Source organism: Ovis canadensis, chromosome 1 (assembly GCF_042477335.2).
Source record: "Ovis canadensis isolate MfBH-ARS-UI-01 breed Bighorn chromosome 1, ARS-UI_OviCan_v2, whole genome shotgun sequence".
Taxonomy (NCBI): domain Eukaryota; kingdom Metazoa; phylum Chordata; class Mammalia; order Artiodactyla; family Bovidae; genus Ovis; species Ovis canadensis.
Genome location: NC_091245.1, coordinates 108,908,931 through 108,919,372, shown reverse-complemented (window position 1 = coordinate 108,919,372; position 10,442 = coordinate 108,908,931).

The following is a 10,442-nucleotide window of genomic DNA, read 5'->3' as shown; positions in this document are numbered from 1 at the left end:
AACAACAGTATGCCTTCTCCATGCTGTTTCTCTTCCTAACTGACTTGTTAGCGAAGACCCCAAGGTTCTAGGGAAGGGCCTACTGAGAAGATTAAAAGGAGCCTGGATCTTTGAATGATCATGTGAATCTCTGAATAGTCATACTCTGCTGACTGTGTTATGAATAAAAAATAGACTTTATTTGTATTAAGTCAGTGAGATGTTGGGGTGGTTTTTACAACAGTTTAGTCTGAATAATAAAGACATAAACAGTATTTAAAAATATCTGTTGCATTCCTTTAAAGTTCACCAGAAAAAATTTTTTTTCTTAATATCATGCATTTTATTTTAATTAATTTTTAGTCGAGTATAGTTGCTTTATAATGTTGTTAGTCTCTGCTGTACCGCAAAGTGAATCAGCTATATGTATACATATATCCCATTTTTTGGATTTCCTTCCCATTTGGGTCACCACAGTGCACTGAGTAGAGTTCCCTGTGCTTACAGTAGTTTCTCATTAGCCATCTGTTTTATACATAGTACTGTATATATGTCAATTTCAATCTCTCAATTCATCCCATCCCCTTGTTCTTCCCTTGGTGTCTATATGTTTGTTCTTTACACCTGTGTCTCTATTTCTGCTTTTCAAATAACTTTATCTGTACCATTTTTCTCGATTCCACATGTAAGCAACTATTATATGATATTTGTTTTTCTCTTTCTGACTTGCTTCACTCTGTGTGACAGTCTCTAGGCCCTTCAATGTCTCTGTAATGGCAAAATTTCATTCTCCCCTACCCCAAATTTCTAATGGTCATTTGGTTTCCTCAAAGCCTCTAGATATCTAGTATCCCATGCTAATTAGGAAACATGAAATTTGGCCCACTCATTTTATTTTTACTATAAATTAACTATAATTAATTAATGTATTTTTATTTTGGTGGTCTTCTGAGTCCCCCTTTTTTCTAGAAACTATGCAAGGTGCTCATGGAGAATTCTTTGCCAACATTTTAAAGTATATATCTTAAGACTTTATTTTTTTTTTTAAGAACAATTTTGGGATCACAACAAAACAGAATGGGAGGTACAAAGATTTCCCATACACCTGTTGCCCTCACACATGAATAACTTATCCCATTCTCTGCATTCCCAATAGAGTAGTATATTTGTTAAAAACAGTGAAGCTACAGTGAAATATCATTATCACCGAAATTCCATCCTTTGCATTAAGATTCACTTTTGATGTTGTTCTATGGGTTTTGGTACATTTATAAACATGTATTTCCCAATATAGTATCATACTGAACAGTTTCAATACCTAAAAATCCTCATTTATCCCTCACTCTCTTCCCACCCCTAGCAAACACTGATCCTTTTACTGAAAAGCTTTAACTTTTCAAGAAAGTAATATCATTGGAATTGTACAGTATATATGCTTCTCAGGTTGATTTTTCACTTAGTGCTATCTATTTATGTTTCTTGATCGCTTATTTCTTTTTAGTACTAATATTCCATTGTCTGCATGTGCCACAGTTTTGTATCCATTTATCTACTGAATCCCATGTTGGTGCTTCCAAGTTTTGACAGTTGTGAATATAGCTGCTATAAACATCTATGTGCAGATTTTTGTGTGGCCATAACTTAAGCGCAGGCGGCGGTGAGCCGGTGCACTTAAGTGCGGCGGAGAGGAGCTACCCCACGTCTGAGGTCAGGGGTGGCCGGGAGGAGCCACCCCACGTCCGAGGTCAGGGGCTGTCGGGAGAAGCCGCCTCGCACCCGAGGCCAGGGGCGGTGACCCTGAGGAGCCACCCCGAGCCTGAGGTCAGGGGCGGCAGCTGGGAAGAGGCACCCACGCCCAAGGCCAGGGCCAGTGGCTGGGAGGAGCAACCCAAGGAGCGGTGGCTTTGCAGGCACAGGAGGGCCTAGAGGAGCTATCCTACGTTGAAGGTCAGGAACGGTAGCAGTAAGGAGATACCCCTCGTCCAAGGTAGGAGCAGTGGCTGTGCCTTGCTGGAGTAGCCGTGAAGAGATACCCCATGCCCCAGGTAAGAGACCCCTGGTAAGATGGTAGGTGTTGCAAGAGGGCATCAGAGGGCAGACATACTGAAACCATACTCACAGAAAACTAGTCATCTAATCACACTAGGACCACAGCCTTGTCTAACTCAATGAAACCAAGCCATGCCTGTGGGTCATGGTGGAGAGGTCTGACAGAATGTGGTCCACTGGAGAAGGGAAAGGCAAACCACTTCAGTATTCTTGCCTTGAGAACACCATGAACAGTATGAAAAGGCAAAATGATAGGATACCAAAAGAGGAACTCCCCAAGTCATTAGATGCCCAATATGCTACTGGAGATCAGTGGAGAAATACCTCCAGAAATAACGAAGGGATGGAGCCAAAGCAAAAACAATACCCAGTTGTGGATGTGACTGGTGATAGAAGCAAGATCCGATGCTGTAAAGAGCAATATTGCATAGGAACCTGGAATGTCAGTTCAGTGAATCAAAGCAAATTGGAAGTGGTCAAACAAGAGATGGCAAGAGTGAACGTCGACACTCTAGAAATCAGCGAACTAAAATGGACTGGAATGGGTGAATTTAACTCAGATGACCATTATATCTACTACTGTGGGCAGGAATCCCTCAGAAGAAATGGAGTAGCCATCATGGTTAACAAAAGAGTCCGAAATGCAGTACTTGGATGCAGTCTCAAAAACAACAAAATGATCTCTGTTTGTCCCCAAGGCAAACCATTCAATATCACAGTTATCCAAGTCTATGTCCCAACCAGTAACGCTGAAGAAGCTGAAGTTGAACGGTTTTATGAAGACCTACAAGACCTATTAGCACTAACACCCAAAAAGATGTCCTTTCCATTATAGGGGACTGGAATGCAAAAGTAGGAAGTCAAGAAACACCTGGAGTAACAGGTAAATTTGGCCTTGAAATGTGGAATGAAGCAAGGCAAAGACTAATAGAGTTTTGTCAAGAAAATGCACTGGGCATAGCAAACACCCTCTTCCAACAACACAAGAGAAGACTCTACACATGGACATCACCAGATGGTCAACACTGAAATCAGATTGATTATATTCTTTGCAGCCAAAGATGGAGAAGCTCTATACAGTCAATGAAACAAGACCAGGAGCTGACTGTGGCTCAGATCATGAACTCCTTATTACCAAGTTCAGACTCAAAATGAAGAAAGTAGGAAAAACCACTAGACCATTCAGGTATGACTTAAATCAAATCCCTTATGATTATACAGTGGAAGTGAGAAATAGATTTAAGGGCCTAGATCTGATAGATAGAGTGCCTGATGAACTATGGACTGAGGTTCGTGACATTGTACAGGAGACAGGGATCAAGACCATCCCCATGGAAAAGAAATGCAAAAAAACAAAATGGCTGTCTGGGGAGGCCTTACAAATAGCTGTGAAAAGAAGAGAGGTGAAAAGCAAAGGAGAAAAGGAAAGATATAAACATCTGAATGCAGAGTTCCAAAGAATAGCAAGAAGCAATAAGAAAGCCTTTCTCAGAGATCAATGCAAAGAAATAGAGGAAAACAACAGAATGGGAAAGACTAGAGATCTCTTCAAGAAAATTAGAGATACCAAAGGAACATATCATGCAAAGATGGGCTCAATAAAGGACAGAAGTAGTCTGGACCTGAGAGAAGCAGAAGGTATTAAGAAGAGGTGGCAAGAATACACGGAAGAACTATACAAAAAAGATCTTCACGACCCAGAAAATCATGATGATGTGATCACTAATATAGAGCCAGACATCTTGGAATGTGAAGTCAAGTGGGCCTTAGAAAGCATCACTACGAACAAAGCTAGTGGAGGTGATGGCATTCCAGTTGAGCTGTTTCAAGTCCTGAAAGATGATGCTGTGAAAGTGCTGCACTCAGTATGCCAGCAAATTTGGAAAACTTGGCAGTGGCCACAGGACTGGAAAAGGTCAGTTTTCATTCCAATCCCAAAGAAAGGCAATGCCAAAGAAGGCTCAAACTACCGCACAATTGTACTCATTTCACATGCTAGTAAAGTAATGCTCAAAATTCTCCAAGCCAGGCTTCAGCAATACGTGAACCATGAACTTCCTGATGTTCAAGCGGGTTTTAGAAAGGGCTGAGAAACCAGGGATCAAATATCCAACATCTGCTGAATCATGGAAAAAGCAAGAGAGTTCCAGAAAAATATCTATTTCTACTTTATTGACTATGCCAAAGGCTTTACCTGTGTGGGTCACAAGAAACTGTGGAAAATTCTGAGAGAAATGGGAATACCAGACCACCTGACCTGCCTCTTGAGAAATCTGTATACAGGTCAGGACTGATGCTGGGAGGGATTGGGGGCAGGAAGAGAAGGGGATGACTGAGGATGAGATGGCTGGATGGCATCACGGACTCGATGGACGTGAGTCTGAGTGAACTCTGGGAGTTGGTGATGGACAGGGAGGCCTGGCGTGCTGCGATTCATGGGGTTGCAAAGAGTCGGACACGACTGAGTGAATGAACTGAACTGAACTAAAGTTTTAAACTCTTTCTGGTACATACTGTGAGCATTTTACAACAATATAAGCATGATCTCTGTTTGTTTCCAAGGCAAACCATTCAATGTCACAGTAATCCATGTCTATGCCTGCCGGGAGCCAGCATGGGAAACCCCACCCATGACAAAGGTCATGTGGAAGAGACCTGACAGGCAAGGTGAATCAGGAATTGAAGGACCCCCTGGACCTGCTCGAGCATCTACCCCAAAACCAGAGTCTGTCTGTCTTACTATTCTCTGTCTTTCACTAACTCCTCTGATACCAGTGGGGGGCTATCCCTAAGCACCTTTCTTTGAAGGAAATCAACTTAGAGCTCTAGTGAATAAGTCTCCTGGGCATAATGGGTGTGTTTCAATTCAAACCCCTCTAATGGCTCTCTAACTTACCTGACAGGTTTATCCAGAGTTTTACAACTACGCTTGTGATGATTTACAGCCTCCCAACTGCGAGAGGCATGGGAAGCTCAAATAAAGCCTTTTGAGGAGTTAAAATTATTAGAATGGTACTGGTGAAGGGTCTCATTGTTGAGCCAATGTTTGCTGCCGAATTTTCATATTGTGTGCATTAATTAACATAGTTGATACATAGAAATATAAATAGTGGCCTTGATATTAACAACACTAAACCTTGAGTTAATAAATTCTTTCCCTGTTATAGCCCACAGCACCTTTGCCTTATAGGAATGCAACTTTACCTAGTGTTTTTGGAGAATGGTGAATGACTTTAGAAAAAACACTTTTAGAAAAAATAAGCTTTCTGGTTTACTAAGCTTTATCAGAAGAAAGAGTCGTAAAATGTTAGCAGGCCTCCTGGCCAAAGGATGATGTAAATCACCTAAGGCCTGTGTATACAGATAGGTATACAGAAAGAACGCCTGGTTCTGATAAGGGTCAGGGCTGCTGACCCTGTATGACTCTGCATCTTCCATTATTCTCTATGTGCAACTTAAGGTATAAGAGGTCTCTGTGAAAATAAAGTTGCGGGCCTTGCTCACTGAAGCTTGGTCACCCCGTGTTGTTCTCTTTTCTCTCTCTTTCTCTTTCCTTTTCAGGTTGACTCCCTGGAGCGCAGGGTCCCTCTGAGTTCACTTTCCTGCCCGGGCTTCTAAGGCTCTCTCGAGAAGGTGCCCAAGGTGGGGTGCATTCACTGCACCGAGAAGGCACCTGTGGCCTATGTGAACAGAGCAAGTCCTGTGCAGGGGCTTTATTGGCTCTCTGCATAAACCAAGGAATATCAACCTCTTTCTCTCCTCTATTTTCTTAACAGCAACATTCATTCTTTCTTTCTCCCACTCCCTCACTGACGCCATCACCCTGAGGATATCCCTGGACCCGACTGGGGCTGGACCTCGGTATATGCCCTAACCAGTAATGGTGAAGAAGCTGAAATTGGATGGTTCTATGAAGACCTACACAAAGCTAGTGGAGGTGATGGAACTCCAGTTAAACTATTTAAACTGGTCCCATCACTTCATGAGAAATAGATGGGGAAACAGTGGAAACAGTGTCAGACTTTATTTTTTGGGGCTCCAAAATCACTGCAGATGGTGATTGCAGTCATGAAATTAAGACGCTTACTCCTTGGAAGAGAAGTTATGACCAACCTAGATAACATGTTGAAAAGCAGAGACACTACTTTGCTGACTAAGGTCCGTCTAGTCAAGGCTATGGTTTTCCCATTGGTCATGTATGGATGTGAGAGTTGGACTGTGAAGAAAGCTGAGAGCTGAAGAATTGATGCTTTTGAACTGTGGTGTTGGAGAAGACTCTTGAGAGTCCCTTGGACTGCAAGGACATCTAGCCAGTCCATTCTAAAGGAGATCAGTCCCGGGTGTTCATTGGAAGGACAGATGATAAAGCTAAAACTCTAATACTTTGGCCACCTTGTGCAAAGAGTCGACTCATTGGAAAAGAGTCTGATGCAGGGAGGGATTGGGGGCAGGAGGAAAAGGGGATGACAGAGGATGAGATGGCTGGATAGCATCACTGACTCAATGGAAATGAATTTAAGTGAACTCCGGAAGTTGGTGATGGACAAGGAGGCCTGGTGTGCTGCAATTCATGGGGTCGCAAAGAGTTGGACACGACTGAGTGACTGAACTGAACTGAACTGAAGCTTTCAATTCCAATATGTAATTTATACTCACAGTGGATCTCAGTTTGGACTAAGTATATTTCAAATGCTCAAAAGACATTCGTAGTTAGTTTCTGCTCTGTTTGATAGCAGGTGTAGACTCTCCGCTGTTTCCTCCATACCTGTGACTATTTCAGTCATCACTAGTCACACTTCACTGTGTTTTGTTTATATATCTCTCTTCTCTTATTATACTGTGGCTTCCTGACACTTATGAAACACGCCTTAAAAAAATTTTCTGTAAACCAGCATGCTGTATGGTTCATGGCACATGTTGCCATTTTCAGAGACCAATAAGTAACACCCCTTTTTTTACTCACTCGTTTGAAACAAACTGAGAGTAGCAGGAGTCATGTAGAGGGGAATCAAACTTCAGCTTTCTAAACAATAAAAATTATCTGGATGGAGTGGCTTCAATTATGTGACCTTAGTGGGTTCTCTGATAACTCACTACTGTACTAGGTAAGTTTACCTCCAAGCCACAGGCAGTCTGGACAGCCATGGGCCTCTGCAACAGGGACAGACTCCTTTTGTATGGATGGTTGCAGATTAGAGCATGATGAAGCCTTCTAACTCAAAGAGAAAGCCCAGGTGGCACCAGGGCAGGCATGCGCAATAGTTTCTCCTAAATTTGTCAATCAAATATTAATAAGTCACATCTCCTTGATACTATTCTTCTTGAAGTATGAAGAGAAAATCTCTCCTTTTTATGAAAACAGAGGAATAGAGGAGAGAGCAGAGATGGGATCTCTGTCCAGAGCAGCGATCCAATAAATAAATGAGTAATATTAATTTGAAGACATAGTCAAAGTAATAGTGCATATTTGTAGTACCTGGCCACAAATCTGTTGTGTGACTGTATTAGCTTTTACTATGCTAATAAACCATATCAGTATCTCACGACTTACAGTGTAAACTTTTATTTCTTGCCCTGACTGAGGGTTTCCCTTATAGTTCAGTTGGTAAAGAATCTGCCTGCAATGCAGGAGACCCCAGTTTGATTCCTGGGTTGGGAAGATCCCCTGGAGAAGGGAAAGGCTACCCACCCACTCCAGTATTCTGGCCTGGAAAATTCCATGGGCTGTATAGTCCATGGGGTTGCAAAGAGATGGACATGACTGAGTGGCTTGCACTTTCAGACTAACTGAAGGTTGCAGGCAGTTGTGTTTTGCTGTGTTCCTCTGCCCTCAGCATGGTTTGTTTTGGTTATGGGCTGGATTCAGGTTTCCTCTGTCATCTCATTTTAGGAAATAGGTTGAAGGAGCAGTCAAGCCAAACCATGAAACTGCAATTAAGTATCTGGATGCAGCAAATACCTTGTACATTTAAGTCCTTTTGGCCAATGCATGTCCCATAGCCAAGCCCAAAGCCAGTGAATTAAGGACATCCATTTCTCCCAAAGGATACTTGAGCAAATCACCTGACAATAAGAAAGCATATACAATTCTCTTATGGGTAGGGAGCCAATGGTGGCAGTACTCCAGTCTACTACAGTGACTTGTAACAAGTTCCTTCTCCTCTATAGGCCACATTTTCTTCATCCATAATATATAGGAATGAAATTTCCTTTTTTTGACTGCATATCTGGGCCCCATAGCTCAGCCAAATTGGTTAAAATTAACCAACACAGCTTCCTCTGCAGAAACTGGTGTTTGTTAGATATGACTCATGAGAACTGCAGACATCTACTCTGCATGGTGGTGTGGTACTTCACTCTCTAAATTCTTGCATTTGAGTTCACATCACCTCTGTGCCCTCATGACTGCTCCATGCAGCAAAAGTGCTGATTTTCCAATAGAAGCATCCTTTTGCGTAAATTCTTATTCTGCTGTTGGAGACCCAGTGACAGCATTCATTTTCATATTCCTCTCCTTTCTTAGTGGTGCACCCAGTGCCTCCTTAATCTGCTCATATCCCCATTGACCTCATTAGAATCTTTGTGGGTGGGCTCATGGTTTTTCATTTCGTATAGTATTACATAACTTAAATGTGTGTTCCACTTCTTAGTAGATATGTATGGGTTAATGTTATAAAAATAAACATGTTAGAACTTAATAAATAATGCCATTTTTAAACTCATGGAGAAGAAAGGGACAGATATTTTCATCTGAAGAAAATGTAAAGGCACACATATGAGCACAGGAAAGAGGTGTGAAACAACACAGAGTATGCAGAAACATAGCCTTATGCTCTGAGTTCAAAGGGCTTCACATTGCTCATTGATCTTTATGCCTTGTCCTGAAACTTTAAACTAGGCGAATTCATCCCTACACAGGCTTTCCTAAATCAATAAACAAAGCTGTGGCACACTTGTTTTGTTTGTGGCAATTTCCTGGGGATCTTTAGTCTAGTCCCAACATTGCTCCCTCTTCCTTCCAGATTTGCACATCATTGACCATTTGTTTCTTTCCTTTTCTGTCAGGAACTTCTGTCCATGGGATTCTCCAGGCAAGAATACTGGAGTGAGTTGCCATGCCCTTCTCAAGGGGACCTTCCCAACCCAGGGATTTAACCTAGTCTCCTGCATTGCAGGCAGATTCTTTACCATCTGAGCCACCAGGGAAGCCCAAATATATGCCTACTCTTTTACAAATTCATTTCTTATTTAGGTTATTATTAGACCATTTGTTTCTTTTCTTAATCTTCCTCTTTGCACTAGATACCTGGACTTGGATGTCATTACTGAAAAGCATCTTCCCATATCCCCTAACACCTTAGCTTCCACACATTCTTACTCCTACATACTCAAAGACTCAAGAAATGTTGAAAATTATCAAGACCATTCCCATGGAAAAGAAATGCAAAAAAGCCAAATGGCTGTCTAGGGAGGCCTTACAAATAGCTGTGAAAAGAAGAGAAGTGAAAAGCAAAAGAGAAAAGGAAAGATATAAGCATCTGAATGCAGAATTCCAAAGAATAGCAAGAAGAGATAAGAAAGCCTTCTTCAGCGATCAATGCAAAGAAATAGAGGAAAACAACAGAATGGGGAAGACTAGAGGTCTCTTCAAGAAAATTAGAGATACCAAGGGAACATTTCATGCAAAGATGGGCTCAATAAAGGACAACAATGGTATGGACCTAACAGAAGAAGAAGATATTAAGAAGAGGTGGCAAGAATACACAGAGGAACTGTACAAAAAAGATCTTCATGACCCGGATAATCACGATGGTATGGTCACTCACCTAGAGCCAGACATCCTGGAATGTGAAGTCAAGTGGGCCTTAGAAAGCATCACTACGAACAAAGCTACTGGAAGTGATGGGATCCCAGTTGAGCTATTTCAAATCCTGAAAGATAATGCTGTCAAAGTGCTGCACTCAGTGTGCCAGCAAATTTGGAAAACTTGGCAGTGGCCACAGGACTGGAAAAGGTCAGTTTTCATTCCAATCCCAAAGAAAGGCAATGCCAAAGAAGGCTCAAACTACTGCACAGTTGCACTCATCTCACATGCTAGTAAAGTAATGCTCAAAATTCTCCAAGCCAGGCTTCAGCAATACGTGAACCGTGAACTCCCTGTTGTTCAAGCTGGTTTCAGAAAAGACAGAGGAACCAGAGATCAAATTGCCAACATCTGCTGGATCATGGAAAAAGCAAGAGAGTTCCAGAAAAACATTTATTTCTGCTTTATTGACTATGCCAAAGGCTTTACCTGTGTGGATCACAAGAAACTGTGGAAAATTCTGAAAGAGATGGGAACAACAGACCACCTGACTTGCCTTTTGAGAAATCTGTATGCAGGTCAGGAAGCAACCATTAGAACTGGACATGGA